Source organism: Panthera pardus, unplaced genomic scaffold (assembly GCF_024362965.1).
Source record: "Panthera pardus isolate Hobbes unplaced genomic scaffold, ASM2436296v1 HiC_scaffold_6, whole genome shotgun sequence".
In the NCBI taxonomy this organism is placed as follows: domain Eukaryota; kingdom Metazoa; phylum Chordata; class Mammalia; order Carnivora; family Felidae; genus Panthera; species Panthera pardus.
The window spans coordinates 32,753,281-32,780,341 of record NW_026526991.1 but is presented as its reverse complement, the minus strand read 5'-3'; the positions used below and the strand labels follow the sequence as shown (position 1 = coordinate 32,780,341).

General features: G+C 33.2%; 1 protein-coding gene across 4 annotated transcripts in view; it reads right to left on the bottom strand.

The window, feature by feature from the left end:
• The window catches only part of MGAT4C (MGAT4 family member C), a 729,331-nt gene that overhangs the window by 629,567 nt on the left and 72,703 nt on the right, over positions 1-27,061 (bottom strand). For 2 of the 4 annotated variants that reach the window (XM_053894595.1, XM_053894597.1), the window contains exons 2-3: positions 13,753-13,798; positions 11,855-11,887 (exon numbers count right to left, since the gene is read on the bottom strand). The exons of 1 other annotated variant lie outside the window; for it this stretch is intronic. The gene's annotated coding sequence lies outside the window, so the exon portion shown is untranslated. The remainder of the gene's footprint in view (positions 1-11,854; positions 11,888-13,752; positions 13,799-27,061) is intronic. One more of the 4 variants, XM_053894596.1, reaches the window with a different exon arrangement.

Below are 27,061 nucleotides of genomic sequence, written 5' to 3'. Positions count from 1 at the left end.
ATACACACACACTGTATGTATGAATTTTTGGAAGACTCTACACTTTAGGAAAGAATAATTTCATCAAAATATTGATTACAGATATGCAATAAATAATTCTAAAAAAACAAAAACTAATATGGAAATATATATATTACAGTATTTTTCTTTAATTTTCTTTCTTAACGTATTATGGATTCTTTTTAGTCTGTACATACGAATCTAGTTCATTCTTTTTATAGGCACAGGTATTAAATGTGTGTATATGCACACACACACACACACACACACAGGTAAATATATATATATCCCCCTTCTAAAATTTGATAATATAATCAATATTTTCTACCATTTGATTTTATAAGTAGAATATTGTTCCATATACATGGCTCATCTTTAAATGACTATGTATTATTTCATTAAATCAACATGACTGAATCAGTATTCTATTGTCTTATTCATGTACATTTAGATTTCTAATTTTGTGTTACAGAATATATCTAATGATCAGCTATATAAAAACAGATTTATCAAATTACGTCACTTTCTTATTGACCGTTGTTAAAATTATTTTTCTCAAATTATTCATGATTTTTTAAATGATGAAAATTGGTGGTATCTTTGTTCAGGTTTCATTTCAGTGGTGATGCCTCTAGTTTTCAGCATTAAATAATAATGCTTGTTTTTTAGAGATTTTCCTTACAAGTTTAAGAAAATACATTTCTTGTACTAATGTATTCAGATGTTTTTATTTGAAAATGCGCATTAAATTTGATAAATATCTTTTGGCATCTATAAAAGTGATTTTTAATCCTTTAATTGGTCAATGTATAAATTAATAAATAATAAATGAATAAATAAATAAATATTCCTGATGTACATTCTACTTGGAAATTATACATTATTTTTATAATTTTCTGAACATGTAGTAATCTGAGAAGGCATAGAAATGATACATATAAAACACTGTCATAAACTATGTCAAAAAATATTTCATTGAAGAATGTTTATCATGAAGAATAGCTATTAGGATAAAGATATCAAATGAGTTTACCAAGGAAGGATAAAATGGAAAGCTGAAGCCTGGAAAACATACATAGATAATGGATGAAGGGGAAAAGATTTTCTGACTAGAGAGAACATCAGGAAAAAAGTGTCATATGGTACTCATTCGCTCACCAATCATTCAGTTCACCCGTCATCTATTTCTGCATTAATTTTTTCATTTATGGATTCATTCACTAAGTTACTGAGTCCTACTTTGCAAAAACTACTGTGATCTACTGTGTTCTATGATGGGAGGAGAGAATAAAAGGTAATCCCAACAAAAATACATAAAAATAAGTATCTTTTTGGCATACCAAATAATTTTAGTTATGGTAGAAGCAAACTATAGAAAGTACACATAGTGAGTACACATGGTGAACAAAATAATAATTAGAATTAAGACTGTCTCATCTTTTGATATATTTGAGGAATGACTATAAAGTTGTAAGAACTCAACTATAAGTCACAGGACAGTTAAACACATATTAGTGTCAAATCTTGTATAATTATACATAACAATTTTTTAAATTGATTTTTAATATTTATTCATCTTTGAGAGACAGAGAGACAGAGCATGAGCGGGGGAGGGGAGAAGGAGACACAGAATCTGAAGCAGGCTCCAGGCTCTGAGCTGTCAGCACAGAGCCCGACACGGGGCTCAAACTCACAAACTGCGAGATCATGACCTGAGCCAAAGTCCGACACTCAACTGACTGAGCCACCCAGGCGCCCCTTTACATAACAATTTCTAAGTAGCTCCTCAAATTAAAGAAAATACAAAAATAGTACTAAAATAATACGTTTTAATTGATTTAGAGATATATCACTCACATATAAAATATTTTACAGAATTGACCTTATTCCTTTTTGGTATGTGTGTCAATATAAAGGCATGAGAGTAGTAAATGAGTATCACAGAACCACATTTCAAAATTTAGGCTCTTAGGTATTATTCCTGTGTTTATTTATTTTCCTCAATATTTACTGCACATATATCCAAAAACATCTCTTCTCTTTACTTCCCTTTACTACCTTTTAACATGAAAATAACATGATGAGGCACTAGGTTACCTAGACTACCAGTAGAAACACCATTATGTTAGCATAACTTTGCCCATAAACTTTGGTAATACTTTAGATTTATTTGACGTCATAAATCGATATCAGCTTTAGGCTATTATTCTGGTTTATGAATGCTTAAAGTTTACTAGTAATGACATCTGAATTTCAAGAGAGAAAATACTGACCTTTATAAAAAACATACTTTCAAATCACATGGTTTTAATGTGTTTCTGACAGAGAAACAAGTGAATAAAACTGGATTCTGTATTTTTATTTCTTTGTTTCAATTTATCCAACTGAAGGTAATTGATTCATTTATAACCTAACTATTGTTTTGGGCAGATAACAACATAACATGTTAGTATGCTGAATTCTGTTTGTTGCCATTATAAAAAAAATTCTAGTGGTTTTCTAAAACATGTGACATAAACTGCCTCCTAATTACCAATAACATTTGTAAACCAACATTAATCTGGTAGAGGAGGTACTCATAGACATAAAACAGGACAACATTTGCCAAATTAAATTAAATAAATGTGAAAATTGAGAAGCTATTTTGATAAACAGGATGCAGTCTAATTTTGTTTTTAGAGAGTAACTTCCTCTCTGCTTCAAAGTTGGGTCTGCCTGATATTATCTTTTTGATTCTTCTTGTTGGTGTACATTAATCCTTCAAAGCAAATGTGACAAAATATAAATTATCTCATCTTGTTTGGCAACTTGCCCTTGCAAAAAAGAGAGTAATGTTAAAATAAAAATCAATTATAGAAGGGCAAATATACCAGCATGCCAGATCTATCCAGCTTTAACAATTCCTCTACTTCCTGAAAAATGAAAGAGGTAAACTCATCTAGAAGTTATGAATAGCTTACAAATCAATTTATATGTCATTGTACTATGTAAAGTTTGTAAAAAAAAAAAAAAAAAAGAAAAAGAAAAGAAAGAAAAATGGATTTAATCTACTTGAATGCTATGTGCAATGGATGTCCTATTCCTCTGATAAGGGGTAGCTGTCAACTGATGACAGATATATGCCTTGTAATAGTGACATACCAATTACCATGAAAAAGATAATGTCTGGTATATTTGAAAGTTAAGTCCAGAATATGATGAGGCACTCGGTTACCTAGACTTCCAGTAGAAACACCATTATGTTAGCATTGGGAATGTGGACAAGTCTCTTGTCCATTAAATGTGCAGATAATGCGTCTCATTTCTTAGCAGTATATAGTATATTCTGAGCTGTTTTCATTGTTATGGTGATAGAATTATATTGTCCAATACCTAAGATGGATTTGCACTAATCTTTTCATGGTTTTTCACCATTTGTGACAAACAGCATTTGCAGCAGAATTGTTAGGAAATAATAGCACTATCATTGTCTCCAAGATGCAAACAAAATCAACTCATTTGCTCTCTTTTTGGTCAACCAACCTCCTCTGGAGGATTAAACAATTTACAAAAGTAAACAAACTAGTAATTACAATTTTCACAATAATCCTTGCTCAGAAAGAAAAGTTTGAAACAAATCTAATAAATTACAATGAAGCACCCAGAGCCCATCCTTAAATGGCTTATATAAGAGTACTAAAAATGAAAATTCAGGACTATAATGCCAGTAGTTTAAAATATTCACACTGGAGAAAAAACAAGGATTCTTATTAAAATCTAATGTCCCCTCACTCTAAACCCTAGCCCTTTTGTTCCTTTTCCATGACTAAAAATTCTGATAATGTTCTGAATTGTAAGTTGCCAGGCAATTATTATCATCAAAATTTGAAGAGGTAGATTATACTGTCAGAAATGTACAGCATATCCCATTAGTCTCAATTAGTAATTGTGTCCTGATAAGCATTTTTAAAAGCCCCAAATGCTAAATTATGGGGTTATCTGAGGGACAAAACTCATCTCTTGGAAAGCCATTCATTTATAAAAATGTTTTTATTGAAATGATACAAAATAACATGAAAAATCAGCTGAAGCATGAAATAAGAGAAACAAAAGTACCAGAAATTTAAAAAAAAATCGTGAAGGTGAACTTCAGTAACTGTACAACTTAATGGAGCTTTAATCCTATGGATTTACAAAAGTATGAGTAGCATGAACATTCTGATGATTTTGCAAACACTACATCAAATTCTGGAATATGCTTGTTTCAGTAATATCTTTACTTCCTGGCTTACTATTAGGGGGCTTGATATAAATTCTTGCTATTTAGATTATAACATTTTATATTCTTTTCTCTCACAACATTTTTTTCTCCTTCCATTCTTTCTTAAGTTTATTTAAACCAGTGGTTCTCAACCAGGAGTGATTTGGCTTCCAGAGGAAAATTTGGAAATGTCCAGAAACAGTTTTGGTAGTCACAAGTGGGCGGATTATGTACCATTGACATCTAGTAGAACAGGGCAGGGATGCCGGTAAACTATTAACAATACACAGAGAAACTCCCCACAACAAAAAATTATCTGGCCCCAAATGTCAGTAGGGCTGCTCTGAGGAATCTTGACCTAAACCATAATGGTAAAACAAACTCTGTAACCAGTTCATTTTTCATCCATTTTCTCAAGGAAAAAACGCTCTCAATATTTCATACTTCTTGCTCTGGTTATCTACTACTGTGTAGCAGTTTAAAATCATGACCTAAAATAATGGCATCACTTATTTTCTTCATGAATCCAATTTTGAATGCTCTCAGCTAGTTGGTCTCACCTGACTTAATATTTTCTCTAAATTTGACTTAAAGTTAAATATTTCCTTTTTTAAGTCTCTTGCTTTGTCTCTCTACACGGTATACTTAAGATAGCTAGATAGCAACAACATGGAGGAATATGGAGGTTATATATACACTGCTAAGCTAAATAAGTCGGTCAGAGAAAGACATATACCATATGATTTCACTCATGTGTGAAATTTAAGAAATAAAACAAAGAAAAAAAAAAAGAGACAAACCAAAACACAGATTCTTCCCTATAGAAACCAACTGATAGTTACCACAGGGAAGGTGGGTAGGGAGAAGGATGAATTAGATGATGGAGATAAACAGTACACTTATCATGATGAACACTGAGTAATGTATAGAATTGTTGAACCACTATATTGTATACCTGAAACTAATATAACACTGTATGTTAACTATACTGAAATTAAAAATAAAAGATAGCTAGATTTCCTGCTTGCTGAAGTCTCCCAAAGCAAATGTCCCTAGAGAGATTTACAAAAGCCACATGACCTTTTTAAATATAGCCTTAGAGCAATGCAATATCACTTCTTCTTTAAGAAGTTTATTCATTAAGGCAGTCACAAAGGCCACCAAGGTCCAAGGAAAGTGAACACAGACTTGACCTGATAGAAGTGTCAAAGAAATCTGTGACATGTTTTAAACTACGGAGTGCTTTATATGTTATATTTCCTTTGAAGTACTACTCTAATTAGGTCCTATTAATATCAACATTTATATTTTCTAAGATTTAGTTTTTTCCTGTCATGATCTAGCTCCCTACTCTCTTTTGTCTCATTTCAAAGTATGACTCAATCATCTGTCCAAAAAGAATTCATGATGACTTTTCTGTATCAGGAGCAAAAGGAAAAACAAAAGGAATAAAAGACATGGCTATGACCTTAAAGCACTCATTAGTTAGTGAAGGAAATTCTAAACTATGAAACACAATTCTGTTTTTGCTTAGTCACCAATACAAAATAAATGAATCATTTATAAAGAAATTCAACTTGACAATTAAAATGAAACCCCTCAGTCACATCAAGGACACAGATGGTTGGGACTTGGAAAATAAAGCCAGAATATTTAAAGACTTCTTTGGAGAAAGTTGAACAGTAAGTTGTATGCTTTGTCCACCCCCATAATCCCTCCTACATTCACACTTCAAAAAGTAGAGGGTAAAACTAATACAAAGTCAGGAAAAGAAGTTTTAACAGGCCAATAAAGGGATCGGGTATATTTCACTGAAGCGGGAGTGACGTTGACATGGTTCTTGACTCATGCTTGAAAAAGCTAAAATGGAATAGTGCAAAGTTGCAGGGGCACAATCACACCACTTGCCCTAAAAATAGGTTAAAGAATTCGAGAACCTAAAGTACCAGGGATGCGTCTAGCAATAGGCACTGGCCTGTCATTTAAAATGGCATCTTGTCCAAAACGATGACCTTCCAAGCCTTAGCCAAGGCTGCTGGTATGTGCTACATTGGTGTGTGAGGGTTACCTTGACAAAGCATAATGGAGGGAGACCTTGCTCATACCAAGGAACAGAGCTAGCAACAAAAGAGCCACAGGAATGATCCATAAGAACAAAAAAAAAAATTTGACAGAATCAATGCATCTGGCCCAGAAGGCATGAATTCATTTTTAAAATGCTCTTATCTGTTTTCTTCTCCTCCCTCTTTTTTGATCATGGAGACTTAAGAGTCCTTAGCTAAATAGCTGAGTTGGTTGAGGAAATGCTAGCCAGTAAAGAATGAAGAATCATTGCTCTGTTTTATATTACAGGGTCCCTAAGGAGAAAGGGAAAATATCTGACTTTAAATTAGGTTCAGCATTTGATTATTATGTGGGGTTAGTCAATTCAATTTTACCTAATTGGAATTGTGTTTTTGTCTTAAAGTGACCACAAGGTATTTGATAACATAAGACTGATCAAAATTTTAATAGTAAAAATAAAAGCAAAACAAACAGAAACCATGGGGCCTGCCAGAGGATTCTAAATATATTCTCTCAATTGTGCAAGTCCATTCTACTGAAAACATACAGCATGCCATGCTTTATTGGCATCTTCCATTGTATATTTTAAAAGAGTAGATATAAAGATGTTATGACGTTTAGTGTGGGTAGAATCATTAGCATAGATATTATTAATCTAATATAATTCAGTGAAAGAAAGAACCATGGATAATATTTATTTCCATGGTCTTTCTAAATCACCCCATATATTAACTGTGTACATCTTAAATTAAGCAAATATCAACATAAATAACAAGGACAGTAAATAGAAGAATCTTATGGATGGGTGAGCACGTTAGCACATTGCAGTCATTGTTTAGTAATAGTTCTCTTCTCCCACCAGCTATCTCAAGAGCTAGAGAAATAAGGACAACAGCGGGAGGGAGGGTGATGTGAACTGTGCATACCAGGAAACAAGCAGGGTGTAAACTGGAAGAGAGGGAACACTAGCACTGCTGTAGATCATATAAGATTCTATGCAAGCAGCTTCTCCGAAGATCCTAAAAGACACTGAAGAACAGAGCCAGTGTCCTTAGAACAGTTAAACATCTGACACTGAGGTCAAGTCTTTAGATGACAACAGAAGACTGAATACTTGTAATTCTGCTATTGGATCTTTTCTTGTAATTAACTTACTTCCTGAAAATTAAACACACGGGCACACATGCACACACACATTCACATTGTAAAAAATATGTATCTAAATGCTTCATTTTCCCATCTTTGACAAATACTGTGCAAAGTCTAGATCTTTGTCACACAAAAAAAATTGGATTCAGTTAACATACTATTATTAAGACCACCTCAGAGAATGATCTGCGAGTCCCAAAGTATCATATACCACCAAGTCAATATGTTTAGGGGATTAATCGAGAATCAATCTCAAAACAATGTATTTTTTAAAAAGTGGATATATTAACAAATGTTATTGAAGAAAATCTAAGTCTCAAACCATGACATAGGGATTCTGTTTCCCATTCCTGTCTCCGTTTGCTTTATTCTGTTCCCTTAGAATAGCAAATAAGGACAAAAGCAGTAACCTAACTTGGATTACTCACACAGCCCTATATCAATCTGTCTGACTAATCATATAAGGGACTCAGATTTTATAGACCTGAGTCATATGTCTGTCACTCCTTCTGGTATTGGGGGTTATGAAGGGATGGGAGCTGGGTCCCCACTAATTGATACACATGTAATGAATTGAGTTATTTTAGTGAGAGAAAAATGGCATGCATATGAAAAACATAGGTCTACCATATTCCTGTATATGCTAAACTCAGGGGTCTTCCTGCTTATTATTCCTCCTTCTTGAGGAGAATATGAAGACCATAGGTACTACACTGAGGTTGAAGTAATGTTGTACACTGATACCCCAACATAGTGTTCATTCAGTAATTTATATAACAATTGGCCAAGAGAGTTGATTCTTACTACTCTTTGAATTTTGTAATACAAAAATATTAATGTTGCCAGGTTCATCACTTCTCCTTTTATATTCATAATTACACATTTATCAAATTATTATTTTAATTTTTTTAATTCTTGGAATTTGATAAAAATAAAATGTAACAACTACAGTAAAGTTCACTGGTAAATATGCAAGAAGCATGTCATTAAATTTCTTACCTCTGAAAATATTTCTGACATTGCATGTTTGCAAGTTGAGTATGTGTATGTCTTAACTTACTTAGGTAACAATTAAAAGAGGAAAGCAAAAGAGAGTCAAGGCAGTTTCTTTGGGTTTTTAGAGAAATAAGGCTTCTGTATAAGCACGTGTAAGTTTTTCCTTTATCCGGATATGTTCTACAGAATACCCACGAATTGTAAACTGTACTTTTTAAGGTGCTGAAAAATCCAAACCTGAATAAAAATGCATTTTCATAGATTTTTACTACATGTAATTTTTTAACAATAGGAAATACTTTCATTGTCATTAATAATGATTCAAATGTTAATGGGAAATTAGCTCCCAAACAATGAATCATTCTTTGTAAATCTTTATTTTGTGATATGTAAAGTGCAAGATGCAAGATGCAACAATCTTTAATGACCTCTTTGACACTACTGCTCCTACCCAAATTGTGAAGTTCCATGTAGCTAAATATTGACAGAATTATAGCATCCTAATAACTTTCTTTAAAATGAATCTTTATTCATTAATAAGTGTTTCAAAAACTGGCTTTAATGCTTTAAATTCATTACTATCACTTCCAGAACTATCTTATGGAGCATCCACTTTCTCTGATCTAAAACTTTATAAGGAATATTTAAGCATTAGTTGTATACATGCACTGATTATAATACATATAATATGTCTTACAAATATCATAATCAATGTATTTATATGTATATAAAACAATGTAAGATATTACAATGTAATAAACATGTATATATGGCATATATATGTGTGTGTATGTGTATATATATATATATATATATATATATATATATATATATATCCATAATGGCTCAAAATTCCCCACCATATATGTAATATCAACAATCACAAATTAATTTGTTTATGTGACTTCAGAAAGAAAATAAGTTGTGCTAATTTTGGGAAATAGAGTTTGCTTCGGTGAAATGTCATTTTAACAATATTAACATAAGTTATTTGTCAAATTATTAAAAGTTTAAAAATCAACACTGACTTTTAAAAGATCTTGATAGCATTATTGTGTTAATGAAGACAAGTGACTTCAAATTCAAGTTTTATGGGGCACCTGAGTGGCTCAGTGAGTTGAGCATCTGACTTTGGCTGGGGCATTATCTCACAGCTGGTGAGTTTGACCCCCATATTACGCTCACTGCTGTCAGCTCAGAGCCCTCTTTGGATCTTCTGTCCCTGTTTCTGCTGCTTCCACACTTGTATTCTCTCTCTCAAGAATAAATAAATCTTAAAAAAAATGAAAATAATTCAAGTTTTCTGGATGTTGTGACCATTATCTCCCACTCTATAGTATTATATACTATAAAAGATGAGATTGAGGGTATGCAAGATTTTCTTTTTTCCCCCCATTTTCTAAGATGAGAAGCTATCTGAAAATTGATAATTGCCTAATTGGTTTTCCATTGGTTGTTTACTAGTTCTCAGGGAACTTAAATTGGGTATAAGTAGTAATGATTTTGAGTTAGACTAGAGCAGACAAAAGACTTCACAAGAAATTGGATAGACACAGAGACTAAAATCCTCAACACTCCATTCTTATTCTGTGTACTCACTTGCAAACAGCTGTGTTTAAAATACTTTAGAAAATAGTATAGCTTTCTTTTTAACTAATTAATTAATTATTTTTTTGAGAGACAGAGAAGAGAGCAGAGTAAGGGCAGAGAGAGGGACAGAGAGAGAATCCCAAGCAGGCTCTGCACTGTCAGCACAGAGCCTGATGTGGGGCTAGAACTCACAAATCGCAAGATCATGACGCAAGCTGAAATAAAGAGTTGAACGCTTAACTGACTGAGCCACCCAGGTACCCCTGACTTTCTAATACAATGACGAAGAACTCTGGAATCTCAAAACAAGCTATCTACCAAAGTTAAAACAGATGGTAAGTTGCATCATGGTTGTATTTTTTCCTACATGTTTAGGAATTAACCATTTGTTTTATTTCTATGAAGAAATATGATAGAAAACATCTGAATAGTTGAGAAAACACAATCACACTCCAAAACTTTCACAGAAGAATGTTAATGACTAAAGATTACAGATCTTTCTCTAATCAACACTAGAGAATATACTCCTATAGATGTTCATCTCAAAATTCCATGACAAAACCTAATTTATCACTGGACAATATCCAGTTTAAAGCACCTGAATTTTGAGTGAGATCATCTCATGATAAACTATACCTTCCTCTCACAATTTTAAACTCAATGTACCAAATTAGATCATAAGGAAGTAACATGAACACACATGATCTTCATTTTCCATAGCAAAACTTTCACTAACTTAAGACACGACACTATAGATAAAGGATCTCAATATCCAGACAGCAGATCAGATAGAAACCCAAAACTATAAGTTACTCATCTAAAAAAATGTCTGTGTAAATTTATAGTAGACAATATGATAGTTCATAATATATTTTATATGTCTGAATTGCTTCTGGATTCACCAGCATGAAAAAAAATGTGTCAGTCTGCATTAAACAAAAATACTTCATTTCTTTTATTAGACAAAGGGAACTATGGAATTATATCTTTTCTTTTTTTGGCTATAAATTCTAGCAAAACAATCATTTTTAGAGCTTAGCTTAGTAAATCATTGGTGTATGTGTGTACATATGCAATATATAAATAAGAAGTAAATATATACATATTTTATATACATATATATATATATATATATATATATATATATACATATTTTTCTTAGAAAGGAAGTTAAGATTGCCTGTAATTCTATCTCCTGGAGTTTGTCATTCTTTCCCCATATCTTATTACAAAAAACAAACCAAAACCAACTGTGTGTGTGTGTGCACATTCTCCCTTCCAATAGCTTTCTAAATTGCATTGATATGTTATGATATGTAACAATCAATCTAATTTTATTATAATTAAATGAAACATAATGGATAAGTAAGTACCATCTTGAATTGTAGTTATAGCTAATTACTGGTGATTTTAAATTAACTTGAAAATGTAAAAGTACGGTTAAAAGGTATAAAATTCTAAATAATTCTGACAAAAGTAATCCTGAATCAAAATATTTTAATATTCATAAAAGATTGCCAAGGTCACAAAGTATATTTTTTATTTGGAGTAAAATGCTGTGGCCTACCTGTAAAAACTGTAATATAAGTTATATTTTAACCTACTCAATTAAAATTATTGAAAATTTCCATTGCAATTACATCTCCAAACTTATTTTTCTTTATTTTTATGTCTCTCAAATGATTGAACCCTGTTTTCATCTTTGATGGCATTAAATTCAAGTTCTTCCACTTTAGTAGCCTAAGTGCCTAAAACAAATGAAGTCTCAACACATAAAATTTGACTCACAGTTTCAAAATAGTATGTAGAACTTACCCATCCAAGAAGGATGCAACAGCAGCTGAGAAGCTGTCAAGGAGAAAAATGCCAGAAGGATTAATAAATCATATTGCTATAACATGACGATGAGAATTATAAACAGCTATGTAAAAATTAGGTTGCTAGCAGTCAGATGGCTTGGCTTCTTTTAGCCTTGCTAGTAGAGTGGCATACATTTATCTTCTGCTATGCACTGGTAAGTAGTTGGCAACCTTGGGATATATAAACACTACTTAAAGACATTATGATTGGCTTGCATCCAGAAATGTCCTCTGACATTACCATTAGCTATCAAAGATCTCAAATATTACTGGAGATGTTTGAAGAGGCAAAGGAAAGCCAGAAGTCAAAGAAAGACAAAAATAGTAAGAAAAATAGAGTGGATAACTAGGAATAAAATAGGCACATTTACTGATATAAGGTAAACAAATTTATAAATGATATATTTAAAACAAATGTATTTAAATGATATATTTAAGACGAATTAATGACACCCGAATGTGTATACTGTTGGTAAGAAACAGTGATTTAGCACATTAAAACAGAAGAGAAAGAAATATATAAAACCAAGGCTTACTGAGTACTCTTTTTTATTTTTTATTGTTTTAATGTTTCTTACAAATAGAAACTAATCTTCCTGATGTGTTTTCCCTGTTATACATGAAAGAAGGTATGGAGTTATTCTACTGTCATTATCTGTGACCCTATTAAAAAAGCCAACAAACAAAAACTGACACAACCACCAGGAAAAGAAAGAAAGAAAGAAAGAAAGAAAGAAAGAAAGAAAGAAAGAAAGAAAGAAAGAAAGAAAGAAAGAAAGAAAGAAAGAAAAGAAAACTAAGAAAAAATAAAGTTAAAAAAAAACACTTGTCAATCCACTCACAATTAACTAAAGCTTATGAGAAAGTCAAACAATAACTTAGCTATGATGTCACATTTGGTTTGCTGATTTAACAATGCTCACACAATTAAGGCAGTTTATTGATAAATACATTTCATCAAAACAAGAGTTAACCATATTAATAAAATATTTCCAAAAAAAGTGTATGAGGAATGAGATGTTTTTACAAGTGTCATAAATGAGGGAGTTTTGGATTTTAGTCCATTAACATGATTCTACCTTGCATTCCTAAATTGATAATTCTTTTACATGAACACATATTTTAAATATAGTCAAGAAGCAAGGAAATTAAGATTGCATATAATTCTACCTCCTGGAATTAGTCATTATTAATATGTGGTTCTACATGCTTCTGGTCTTTTCCCCGTGTTTTATTACCAAAACCAAAACCAAAACAAACCAACTTCTCTTTCCACACTAAACTTTCAGTTATGTTAAAATAAATGTAACATTTTAATTTTTAAACCAAGCCAAACCAAAACAAAACCTCTCTTGCCAAATATAACACATAAGGATATAAGGAATGAATGTTCAGTATAATCTCACTCAATAAATTAGCTGCATGTTATACCAGATTTTTATGCACGTACCAATGTGTTTTAACATTGTTATCTAATAAACAAATATATTTGTACAGATGGCTGTAGTTATAAAGCACACTATATTCAAACTCACTTTTTTTGTCTTAACACTATATCTTAGATACTTCAATATCTATTCAAACACATCAAATTATGTACTGTTTACATACTTGTAATAAAAGGACAAGGATGATTAAATGTAATTTTTGGCAATAGAACAATTGGTAATAGAATAATGCACTTTAGCAAGAATTTTCAATTATTAGTTTTTATAGTTAAAACAAGACTAAATTGGTTTTGCAAGAAAACAAGGAGAAAGACCTTAAGGAAAATTTATGTCAGGAGCAATTTGCAATGATAGATGTTATCATTAAGAAAATAAAATTGTGTAAGTAAGGAAGCCAAGCACTTACTCAGCAGAAGGCAGGTCTATCAGGTTTGATCCTGAATAGAATACAGCTGAAAGTGAATATTAGGAGATTAATTCTAAAGTAGATTTTCCTAAGTTGATGTTAAGAAGTACAAGAAGTCATTTGCCAAAATCAAGAGTCACAGCATTTGAAACATAGGAGCTATTCCAATGTTTCCGTTGTTGAATTTTCATCTCAACCAATTTATTTTTGTCAATTTTATTAACCAAAATTTGTATTAAAATTACCATGTTAGAAGGATTCAAGAAGATAACATGCACTTGAAAAATAAAAGTTTAACCTCATATGAAAAGCCCTGAAAAGATGCTACACATCACTTCAGCTATCCAGTATCCATGAAAGAATTCCCCAAAATGACAGTGGAGTTTCTGTATTAGTTTTTCCTCAGGTGTTGCCTTTGGTTTTCTTTGTAATTTAAAATATTCGGGCTATACATACTTCAATAGCTGGCATGCTATTGTTGTTCCTAATAGCACCTTTAGAAATGACATGCTTTTGCTGTCCAACCAGAATTTGTAAAAATAAATTACCTCTCAATTTTTTGAGATTAATCATGATATAGTTTCTTTGTTAAATCTTAGGTGATTGAAAAATAAATCACATGTGCCATAAATATCCTTTGAACCACAAGGATTGCAAATTGACATTACAGTGTGGATTTTTCATCTTGACAGCTTATCGTAGGGGCCAACTTGCCCCAGATTTTCTTTAGAGGAGAACAAGATAAATCTGATCAAACACAAAGAATAAAACAAGTACTTGTTTATTATTGCAAGGAAACCCACTGTGAATCAGTTTCTTATGAGATATATTCCAATTCTACTGGATGGGTGGAAAATTTCAACCATAAAAATTAGTAAGAATTTTGCTCTTTTCAAAGGGTCAGAATGAAGGAACTTGGCTTAATGAAACAATTGTAACTAATCTGTTCTAAGAGTAGGATAACAAATAAACCAAGAAGAAAATTATAAGTAATCTTTTCCAGGGCACAGATTTAAAAAAACAAATTTTTCAATGTTAATTTGATTAATAGTGAATGCTTCTGCTAGTAAAAATCTCAATGCTATATAATCTACGCTTGTTTTGTCAGGATAGTAGCAAGAGAAAACAAATCACTCTATTCTCAAATGCTTAGCCCAAGAAATAGTATCACTGTTCAAATATGTGATATGCTGCCACAACAAAGGTAAGATGGGCAACTTCAATCTCTGTAAAAGTACAGAAAAAGTCAGAGAAAGAGTCCTGTTGAGTTTGCAGAATATCTACATCCCAATAAAGGTAAACTTCAGCAAAATATTATTTTGCTTTTGGAGTGGGAATTAGGTTTCTGCATTTGCTATGGTCAGAAAATGTCTTAGGGACAGGGAATTAAAATAGCATATCAAAGGAAACATAGAAAAGGTGAAACAGATGGTAAGTTAGGAATTATGCTTATGTTCCTCCTCTCCCTTTTTAAAAGTACTTTTATTGTACCAGATAATATTTAATAAGCTATTATTGTATAGTATTATGCTTATTCTTGTTATGTTCCTCTCCTCCACAGCAGTCCTACAAAGTTGTTTTTATCCATTTCACTTTAGATATGGGAAAACTGAGGAAAAGAGAAATATAGTAATTTTCTTTCAGTCCAGTAACTAGTGAGTATTAGAGTCAGAAATGAATTGATATTATCTGACTCTAGTGAGGCTGTACTTTTGATTTCTGGATAGGTAATCATGATAACTATGTGCATAGAACTTTTCGAGTTCCTAAGAAATTTTCATACCTGTGATCTCATTTTCCCCTTATAACCTTATATTCTATCTGTTGGATGGCTGCTATTCTGTATAATAGAGACACTAAAAATGTGTCTGGCTTTGAGTAGTAATTTTAGGAGTAGGTCCAGGGTTCATGGTAAGATCATCTGAAGCTCCTGTTGCAATTGTATCACCTAATCAGGCTTCTCTTACTGCCCTGTGGAATTTTTTTTTTCCCCCCAAGAACACACTCAAATTTCCTGCATGGAAATGTGTATCTCAGAGTCTGTTTCCAGGCACCCTAGCCTAAAACAAGAGTTACAATATTGAACCAATCTTTTGAGTCTTTAGCTAAATCTTTCCAATTTCTAATATTCTCTATTTTCTTTTTCTCAGTACTTTTTTTCCATTTATTTATGCAACCCATGAAGCATATTTATTTTATATATTCAGTTTTGACATTCTGTCACATTTCTGGAGACTCTAGCTTGTGTGGCACCTTATTTCTTTGGAAGTTTTGTGATATTTTATTATACATTTGCATTTCTTAAATTTTTACTTGTGGGAATTATTTGCGGCTTGGACTAAAGACAGTGTTTTGTTTTGTTTTGTTTTCAGAGAAGGTTTGCACTTATTTCTGCCTGGCGATTGGGGGCCATTCCAGTGCAGGACCGTTTTAAAGTATAGTGTTGCATTAAAGTCTTTCACATCACATAATTAGGTAAATTCAGGCTCTAATACAATATAAGGGTTGGTTTTTGAGCTAGAAGGATTTTCTGTCCCTCTTATCCATCACTAGGATTTAAGATAGGAATGTCTTCTTGTAAAACCCTCAGTGAATGTACATTTATATATTTTTTACACTTACATCAAGGAACTGGCCAATTTGGTGGACCCAGCTTCATGATGAGATTATAATCTTTTAGCCTTCCTAACTTAAGAAAGTACTTGACTTATCTCTCTATTTTCTTTTTTTTTTTTTTTTTTTTAAATTTTTTTTTCAACGTTTTTTATTTATTTTTGGGACAGAGAGAGACAGAGCATGAACGGGGGAGGGGCAGAGAGAGAGGGAGACACAGAATCGGAAACAGGCTCCAGGCTCCGAGCCATCAGCCCAGAGCCTGACGCGGGGCTCGAACTCACGGACTGCGAGATCGTGACCTGGCTGAAGTCGGACGCTTAACCGACTGCGCCACCCAGGCGCCCCTATTTTCTATGCTCTGTAAATCTATGAAAAGTGAAACCCAAGTTCACCGGGATCTGCAACTGCTTTCAACATGGAAGCTAGTACCAGCTATTACTTATTACTTCCCGTTTTCTCCTTTCATTTGGTTTTGCCCCAGAGTATTCCTTACTTTCTATCCAGCTCCTCAATATACATTTAAATGTGTTAATCTATTCAGCATTTATAATTTTCCCCCAAAGAGAGGGGCAGAAAACCCATTCTGCTGTGAGCAGAAATGTAAATCTTTCCCTCTAATCTTCATCAAGTATTTTAACCTTTAACATGTGGTCCTTTTTTTTGCCCCGAGGCCAGCCAGCTGAGATGAGTGAAAACAGAGACCTAAAAGCAGAGATCGTAAATCTTTGGTTTTTCGTTTAATAAGAGCTAGGTTACTGATGTAACAGACAAGGCATTGGAAGAATAGAAACATTAAATCACTCTTCCCCCTCATTAGAATAATAAGAATAATTACTCCCTTTGGTAAAGAAAAATGTTGAACAATGTGTTGGAGAGAATCCTTTACACCTTGGTAGGACCTAAGGAGAAGTTTTATGCACTGTCTTTTCTACTCTTAAATCACTAAAAATTAAAGGGGGTATTTACAGAAACTACTAAACAGGTTGGAGATCCATGAATAAAGGATTTATTTACCCTAATCCTTTCCAGGACAATGGAAAATATCCTTTTAGGATTCCCTAGTAAGCCAGGTAAAACTGGAGCAAGAGGGCTGAGATGTCTCTTTGCTGTTGAAGAGGGAGAAGATTCAAGAAAGCCACAGCAAGTCTCATGTGGTCCCTGGGTAACAGGAGAAAGCACAACATGAATTCCTTTTTGCCTCTGATAACAAGACACTTGGCTGAGAGAGAGAAAGCAAGCAGATGTTGAAGGGATCCGTGGTCATGATGAGAGGAAATTATAACAAAGAGCAGCGTAAGGATGTGTGTCAAGAAACCAGGTGGGAATACAAAAACTTCAGCAGATGCCAATGTGGTGGGGACATGGGGCATGATTGTACATTGCAACAGATGTCGGTCTAGGACAAAGGAAGGATGAAATCCAGATGCCTTACCATCTGATATTATTGAATTGTATAAACATTTCAGAAATTAAACCAATCCAGGAAGAACAGAAGGAGGAGGGGGAAAGGCAATTTTGATTTCCCTGAATTAAAACCTAAGCCTGAAAATACATTCAAGCAAATGAATTTACTTAGAATTGATTCAGTTACTTTTTTTTTTTTTTTTTTTTTTTTTTTGCTACCAAGCAGAATGGGAACTCAAAATCTAACTGTGGTTATAAGGTAAAAATAATAATAAAAGTTAAAATAATTACATACTGTCATCACTTGAATTTTAGAGCCTGAGAATATATAACCATAAAACATTCTCTTGATCTCCACAGGAAGAAAGTAGTGCTCAATTGTGTAAAATATTTGACAACTAAATTACGACAGAAACATGTTACTAATTGATAACCCTGCAAGTGCAGCCCAAGAGTGGCAAGAATGGAAAATCAAATGGAAGGTGAGAAAGTTGAAATCGTATAAATGAAAGAAACAAAAACATACAAAAATTCCTTGAAAAGCTGGTTATGAAAGAATAGCAGGAAACAAAAGACAGTTAAAAGTCATAGCTAAAGTGATACATGAGGTCAGGTCAAGGCTTTCTTGCTTTATTTAAGTTTATAGGCACTAAAACACGTTTGACTGATCACAGAGAATATGTGGTAGAAATGAAGATGCTGAGATGCAGGAGACAGAGAGCTGGAAATACACTGGGGACAAAGAAGCACACATGGAAGAGATTGGATTTGGATTGGAGTAGCACTGTCTTCATGGTCATGAGAAGGCTGGCGGACAGCAGGTTAACTTTTATTTTATTATTTTTTTAATGTTTATTTTTGAGACAGAGAGAGACAGAGCATGAATGGGGGAGGGTCAGAGAGAGGGAGACACAGAATCTGAAACAGGTTCCAGGCTCTGAGCTGTCAGCACAGAGCCCGACGCGGGGCTCGAACCCACGGACCGCGAGATCATGACTTGAGACGAAGTCGGCCGCTTAACCGACTGAGCCACCCAGGCGCCCCGCAGGTTAACTTGTAGATCTGGTAGCCAATGATTAAGTAGTTACTGTATGATGTATTCTCTCTGGTAGGAAGTGAAGCCATGCACTGAGATTAGTAGAGAGGAGAAAGAAGTAATAAAATATTTAATTAGAGCGGCTAAAATGTCATTTTATCGTGGGAATAAGCAGAGTTAACTTTCTGGGGAAACAGTTTCTTGAATGCATTATGGAAAGCCCACTTGAGTTTGGTGAATGTGAAACTATAATACCTCCAATTTACTGTTTGATGCTTATTTGTTGGAATACAGGCATAGAGAGGGATTCGTCCATAGTTGCAGTCTTGACAGGTGTGTATGAGATTAGAACAAGGGAGTCAAGAATAGTTTTTAAAAGAGTTAGAGTAAATATGACATGACCAGAAAGAAGCTGGATGTGGAGGGAAAATGTGAAAGTAGAAGGCAACTCATCAGCAGTAAGACAACTGGAACTCACTGAAGTTGCTTGAAATGACGGTAGCTGTTAGGATGGTCAGCTGATGAAATTAAGTAATTTGAAACAAGTAACTAGGAGATGTACAACTGTCCAGCCTCAGAACCTGAAGAGGGAAGACAGCAAGCAAACCAGAGAGTTTGAATCAAACGATCAAAAGAGGGAGTAGAGACAGGAAGCAAGGGAGAGTTCTAATCATAAGGAACCTGTGTCGGATAGATTTTATTTAATTTTCAGGCAAATGGAAGTATCTTTGAACATAGAAAAATATCTCTTTTTTGAAATGGGCTTCTCTGTACAAAACCAATCACAGGAAATAGTCAAATAGAGACTGGATAAGTATTAGTTATATTGTGAAGAGACTTCAAGTTATAAAAGATTAGATTATATCATCTTTGATCTCTTCCCAGTCCAAGATATCTTCTGAATCTTCATTATCCATCCCCTATCCATATTTTTTTCTCTCAAGTTTAATCATTAGAAAAATTGACCTCAACCTCTTCCTTGAATGTCTCTCCCACTGTCTTGTTCTCACTTAAATCTGGCTCTTTCCTGAAGATACTGCTTCTTCTGCAGACTTAATAAGCCTGGGACTCAAAGTAGGATAAGTGCCTTTTCTGTATTCATTATCCTATTCCAGATGATTGAGTCTCCTTTCTCTATAAAACACCCCCTTGGGGCACCTGGGTGCCTCAATTGGTTGAGCATTCGACTTTTGATTTTGGCTCAGGTCAGGATCCCGGGGTTATGGGATTGAACCCCACGTTGGGTTCCATGCTAATCATAGAGCCTGCTTAAAATTCTCTCTCTCTCTCCCTCCACCCCTCTCTCCCTCTCATGCTCTCTCTCTGTAAAATAAAAAACAAACAAACGTGCCTCTGGCTGCTCTCCCTGTCCCCCCTCCCCAGTCATCTCCCTTTGTTTTTTGAATGTTAGCTCTTGGCTCACTGCAACTCTCTCCAACACTACTTTTTCAGCAGTGAATTCAAAGTCCAAAGTCTAAGACCGAGACCTTTCCATTCTTCTTCTCAACCATCTTTTTGATGGTTAACTTCAGAATTCACTTCAGTGATCATACCCATGACTTTGTTACTAATCACTATTACTCTCCCCAAACCTCAATTTCAAGCATGCCATACTACAGTGTTCTATCTTTACAGCTCAATCCTTCTGAAAGCCCAACTCGAACGATGGCTTGAAACCAGTGAGATCTTACCATTTTTCCTTATCTCTCACCCCTCATCCAACACTCACACTTCTCTTACTATCAAGCTTAAATTTAATTGCTGTTACAAAATCTCTCACTTAAATGCAACATCAACTCCTTTGTTTTCTGTCATATTTGCTTTCTCTCTTAGCTAACCCATAATTATGGCTAAATTCAAATCTCCAAGAGCTGTACATCTAAGCCTGCACTGCTGTACCAGCCTGGAGGGAACTCCCAACCATCTGGACTAGCTATAAACTCAAGAGCACTAACTCATACTGTATTTCTATAGTCCATTCACTCTTTTACTGTTCTATTAGATGTTGTTGTACTAGGTCCTTTTTTGCCTCAAACTTCTCAGTTCCCACTGTCAGCTTGTGACCATTCTTCCTATTTCATTAAAGAAAATAAAGCAGTCAGAAGAGAAATTCCACCCACCATCTTCCCCTCGCATCTATTTTCCTGCATTTCTATTTGAATACTCTAACTTCTCTTCCATCATCAGGATGGACTGCACTCCAACTAAATACAGGTTTTCCATGTGTACACGCTCTTATCTCCCTTTTCTTTCTCAAGGATATTGCTGCAGCAATTCCTTTTTTATTCCTTTAATTATCAAATATTCCCCATCAACTGGAACATAACCCATCAGCATCAAAATAACATGAAGTTATGTTGTTCATCTTATAAAGAGAAATGATATTGATACCACTTCTTATAGCTATCACCTCATTCTTCTGTTACTTTAAATTATAAAGCAAAACTCCTTGAAATAGCTGTCTATTTTTTTATTCTTTGAATGTCTTTCTTCCTATTTTCTCTGAAGCCCACGATCATCAAATATTTATTGCCACAACTCCAACAAAACTGCTCATTTTGTGATCACTATTAATTGCCACACTGCTAAGTCCAATGCTAAATTCAGTCCTTACATTTTTTGCTGTATCAGAACCAGGTGGAATCATAGACTATTCTCTCTAACTTAAAATACTTTCTTCACTTGGCCTCTTTTCTTAAAAAACAAACAAACAAAACAACAAAAAACAAAAACAAAACACAAGCCTGGTTTTCCTTCCACTTTGCTGGATATCTTTCCTCAGTTGGTTTTTTGTTTGTTTTTTTTTTGTTTGTTTTGCTTTTAAAATTATCTAACACCTAAATATTAAGGAACCCTGAGGTTCAATCTTTGAACCATATGCTTGTATTGATTCCCCTAAGTGACTTTACTGAAAAGTCAACTGATACTTATTTTCTTTCTCAACATGAATGTTAATATCTTCAACTCGATCTGTAAAACCATTTATAATCTGATTTCCTGTTCCATCAAGAGCTCATCTACCTCAACACTTCCTATTCCTCCTCCATAATTTTCAAACCTGCCAGCTACACACCCACATTAAAGTCTCTGCCCTTTCTGTTCCCTTTGCCTTGGATGCTCTTCCCACACACATCTGCATTTCCTTCAGATCTTTATTTTTAAAAATCACATTTTCAGGGAGACATTGTGGCCTACCATAACTAGAATTTTTTCCCCTCTCCCGCACTTAGTATCTCCCTACCTTGTCACTTTTTTTTTTCTTTAGCACTTACCACTGCTTAATATAAGGGATACTTTTCACTGATTCTTTATTTTTTGTTTCCCCACTAGAATAAATGTCTTCATGAAGGCAGGTGTTTATTGTCTGTTTTGTTTACTAATGGATCACAGAGACTGTACACTTAGAAGATGCTCAATAAATATTTGTTGAATAAATAAATGAATAATATCACTCATTCTATTTTATAATCAGCGTCAAGTATGAATTTCAATATATATTAATAAACTTTTACAAGGAGTGTGTTATATTTTTAAATTCTGTTACTGCTTTTAGAAGTCAGTTTCTATAGCCATAAAATTGCAGGCTAGATTACTAATAGAATTAGTGTTAAGAATATGATACCTACCTTTGTGGATCTCAATTGTAAAAAAAATAATAATAAGATGAAACTTATTCATTAGGACTTTCAAGCAGATGGCAGGTGACTTCCAATGTGCCACAAAACTAGCTGATCTTTAGAGTTCTTACCTCCAAAAATGAAGAGGTTAAGATAAAGGATTGTGGAAGCTCTTTCATTATAAAATTTTATCAAATGTCTATCCAATCTAACACAGAAGGGGAGAAGATAAAATTAAGAAATTATGCTCAATTTTGTATTAAACAAAGGTTTCTATGTATAAGGTAGCAAGAGAGATACTTGGTGTCTAGTAAACATTCAACAAGCGTCAGTTATTATTGTCATCATGGTAGCTCTATTAATCTCCTTCAGATGGATTAGGGGGAAAAAGCAACAAACGCTTTTAATTCAGCTATGTTCCCTGTGTAAGCATACACAAAATAAATCTTATGTTTGAGGCAAAAAGCTTTTGGAAAATAACCTATGAAAGGTATAAACCTAAGTACAAAGCAAACATTTGCAAACGATTGTACTCTTTTTTAATATGCTAGTATAATCACAAGTCTATACTTTATCATGGTTAAAGAGTAAACTTCCAAATTTAAATACATATTTTTTAATCCAACTTTTAATTTAGTCAGTAGTATTATAATAGCATTGTATGGTGATCATGATAGTAGCTACACTTGTGATGAGTAGAGAGCATAACATACACACTTGATAAAGCACTATGCTGTACAGCTAAGACCAAGGTAATACTGTGTGTCAACTATTCTTCAATATAAATAAATAAAAGTAAAAATACAATCATTAAAAGTATGTATTTTCAGATACAAACATTTAAAACATTTGTTCTTTTAATAACATTCAAATTTATAGTCTATATTCTGATTTTTCCATAAACTTAAATATAGATATTTCTCTAAATTGAAGGAGTCCATTCATGATATAATATTCCTTATGAATTATCCATAGCTAAAAAGCTCTAAGGACAATAATAAGCACCGATTTTCCTTCCTCTTTTTTTAATGTTTATTACTTTTTGAAAGGGTGAATGTGAGTAGGGGAGGGGCAGAGAGAGGGAGACAAAGTATCTGAAGCTGGCTACACACTAACTTGAGAGAGTCCGATGTGGGGCTTGAACTCACAAACCATAAGATCATGACCTGAGCTGAAGTACAACCCATAACCAACTGAGCCACTCAGGTGCCCCAAGAAGCACCAATTTTTACCCCAAATTCCAAAATTGTTAACTGATACACAATAATTATTTTGAAGGTATTTGAAGCAAAATGTTCAATCTCATTTTAGTAAGAGCCCTTTATTATTTCAATCCCTTTCCAAATTATTTCAGATAATTTTGAAAACTGTGTTCCAACTCATATAAAGGTCCAACTCATAGAAACAGAGAATGGCTGGTTACCAGGGGCCGGGGAGCAGGAAAATGGGATTGGTAAAAGGATACAGACTTCTAGTACAAAATTTTAAAGTAAAATTAAAGAAAAGGTTTCTGCAAAAATGAATTTTTATCTGAAAAAAAACTGAAAGACCAAATATAAGCTTCTATTAACCAGAAATAAATTAGATGATGTATTTATTACAATAGAATTAAATTTAAAAAATGTGTATTTTGAAATTTTAATACTCCCCCCACCTGGTTTCCTAGTTTATGTGCATGAGTATATCTGCACAGTGGATCTTCCAGAGTATTTTGCCTATATAGTGGAAAGCCAATGCACGTTTTATTAACATTCCTGTATTAGGCTTCTAAGCTTTTAGAAGTTTTCAGAAAAACCTCAGTCTTGATGGTCTTCCATAGAACAATGTTCCTGCAAAAAGATACATCAGTCTGGTTTTATTCTTGATTGCCTTAAGGCAAAACAAGTAATTTTAACAATATGTTTGGAATTTATTATTTGGATCCACACAGTTCTTGAGTGATGCTATTTAAAATATTTTCATAATATATTTTAACGTTTGATTTTATTTTAGGTTGTTTTAAGTTACCATGTAGAGAACTTTCATAAAAATGTATGATCTCTTTTTGTCTTCTGAAATTCTAAAACATATTTCTCTTCATAATAAAAACACTTTGCTTACTTTTTGCCTAACAGTAACTAAACAAACAAAACAAAAAAATTGAATAAATAAAAAAATAAAACAAAACTACTGCATTGAGTTTCCCTAAAATGTGACCGTCAATTTTCTGTCTTGTTATTGGGTTATGTTTTAGAAATATTAAGTTAAAAACTAGAAAGCCAATGTGCTTTATTGGTACTATTTAAAATACCCAAAAAGTAAACAATGTTTGAACATTGTGCTGCATAATTGGCAAGATTCAAAATAAAACTTTCTTTTAAGTCAGGGTACAAAATGAGAATCTAGGAACAGTCCTTGAACCTATGCACAGAAAGTATGCAGGAAATTTTCAGAAATTTACTAGATACAAAAGTGGCTTTGCCTGTGTACAATGATTCATCTTAATTTTATTCCTACACAACTGCCTGAGGTTCTCATGTCATTTAAGGACTCTTCCAATCCAGAGATTCTGTTTTTCAATAAAATGTCCCTTCAGATCACTAAATATAATAGGGAACCAACCATGAACAAGAGGATTGACTGAATGCTTTCATAGTTTCTCAACTATATATTTAAAAGTAAGCCAGTATAATGGCTTCAATTAAAATTTTTCCTATATCCAATTTTAACAAGATGATCTTCACATATTTGAATATATACATTTATTTAATTTTGTGAGGTATATTCATTTACTTAGGCATTGATAATTAACACATGCAGTTAATCTCTTCTTCTCCTTAGTCATCTCATGTACTTATCCTGAGTTTATTCTTATCCATGTTTATTCATATTCATGTCTAGGCTTAAGGTTATTCAGGATTCACATATTATGTATCTCAAACTGTACACTCTCTTGTATGAATTTTCTGAATCCTACAAAAGCATAATAAATACAGGTTGGCTAAACCCAACTGAGAACACATGTCTCTTGGCAAGCCTTACCAGCAGATTATAGCATTTATCAATAAATTCTTCCTTTCCTCCAAGTTCCTGCCAAGGCATAGTATTTATAGAGTTTACTTCCATAAGGAATTGATATTAAACACAGATATTTGACTTCATTTAACCAATGGAAAAGCGACGGGATGCCATTTCTGAATTGAAGCCTTAAAGAGTGGCATTATGAGTTTCTGATTCCAACTCGTTCCTTAAAAATGCCATACCATAGTTAGCCATTGTTGCTTCAGCCAAACTACCAGAATGAAAACACATGGATCAAAAGTCTCTCATCCAGTTTAGTTCAGAATATCCTAGCTGAGAGTAGCTGACCTACATGTAGACCACTAAGGCTTAAATAAATAATTATTTTAAGCCATTGAGGTTCTGGGAAGGTTGTTTATTATGTAACATTACCCTAGAAGAAAACTAATATTCCCTAATAGCATAGAAAATGAGCATTTATTCAGAGGCTTTAATGAGATTATAAGAAGTACAGATAGTAACCACTTCAGGAGGATATTAATAGTAAAAACAGCATTATATCTTAAATCTTCCAATCTAAGTAAATAATGATATAAACAGTAAACAGGTGATGAATTATTCTCAAAATCAAGGCTGTGAAACATTAAAGATATTTTAAAATGTCTCAAAGACTGAAAGGTGTAACATTTTATAGATATATCGTTTAACATATAAGGGAAGAGCTCAATTATAGCCAATATAAACATTTTATATCAATTTTAGAATTATATATAATTATAATTAATACATAAAATTATTTGTATAATTGATATCATTGTATTAATAATATGTAATATTTTATATAAACCGATGTCATTCTCAGATCACTTTCTGGCTTCCATTTAGATTCCATGAGTACTATATAGAGTTAATACAAGAAATAATTCATCATGAAGAAATAGAAAAATAGCCATGTAGCATAACTTTTAAAATTTTAATAGTAGAAGTGTGCTATATACAAAGAAAACATATTATTCAAATATATATTGCCTAAATAGTAACACATATATCAGTGATTTAATAATTTATGTTGTGAATGCGTTCTATGTTTGAAGAGCAAATATGTCTCAGAAGATGAGCTTTCCCTTGAAGAGATTATTTCACATTTGATGTAATGGTTGGGAATTGTTGCCACAAAATAAGATACTGCAGTGTTCACATAAGTTTTCTGGCTACGATAGATTTCTGGGTCCCTTAAGTTCCTGCTTTTCTAATCAGCTCTCTACATAAAATAAAGACTCACAGGGATGGAAGCACAGAGAAAATAACCTATGTATTTCTTTAATTTTATAGACTGGTAAATGAAGCCCAGATTTTCTCAAATTCATAAATTTCATTAGATTTCCAAATTAAATATCCATCCCAGATACCTCTTTTTACTTCCATCTCTCTGGAATATTAGTCAGACATCTGAAATTTGACAGGTCTAAAATTAGATTCACTTCTACTTTTCCTCGCCAAGGATGGGCCTTCCTCCCCCACCCCCCACTCTATTAGTGGCCTAGTAGTATGAACATTAGTATCAGGGAAGATCACAATAGGAAAAAAAAAAGTCACACTTAAATGCAGTAATTTAAAAGACTTTAATGCAGGGACA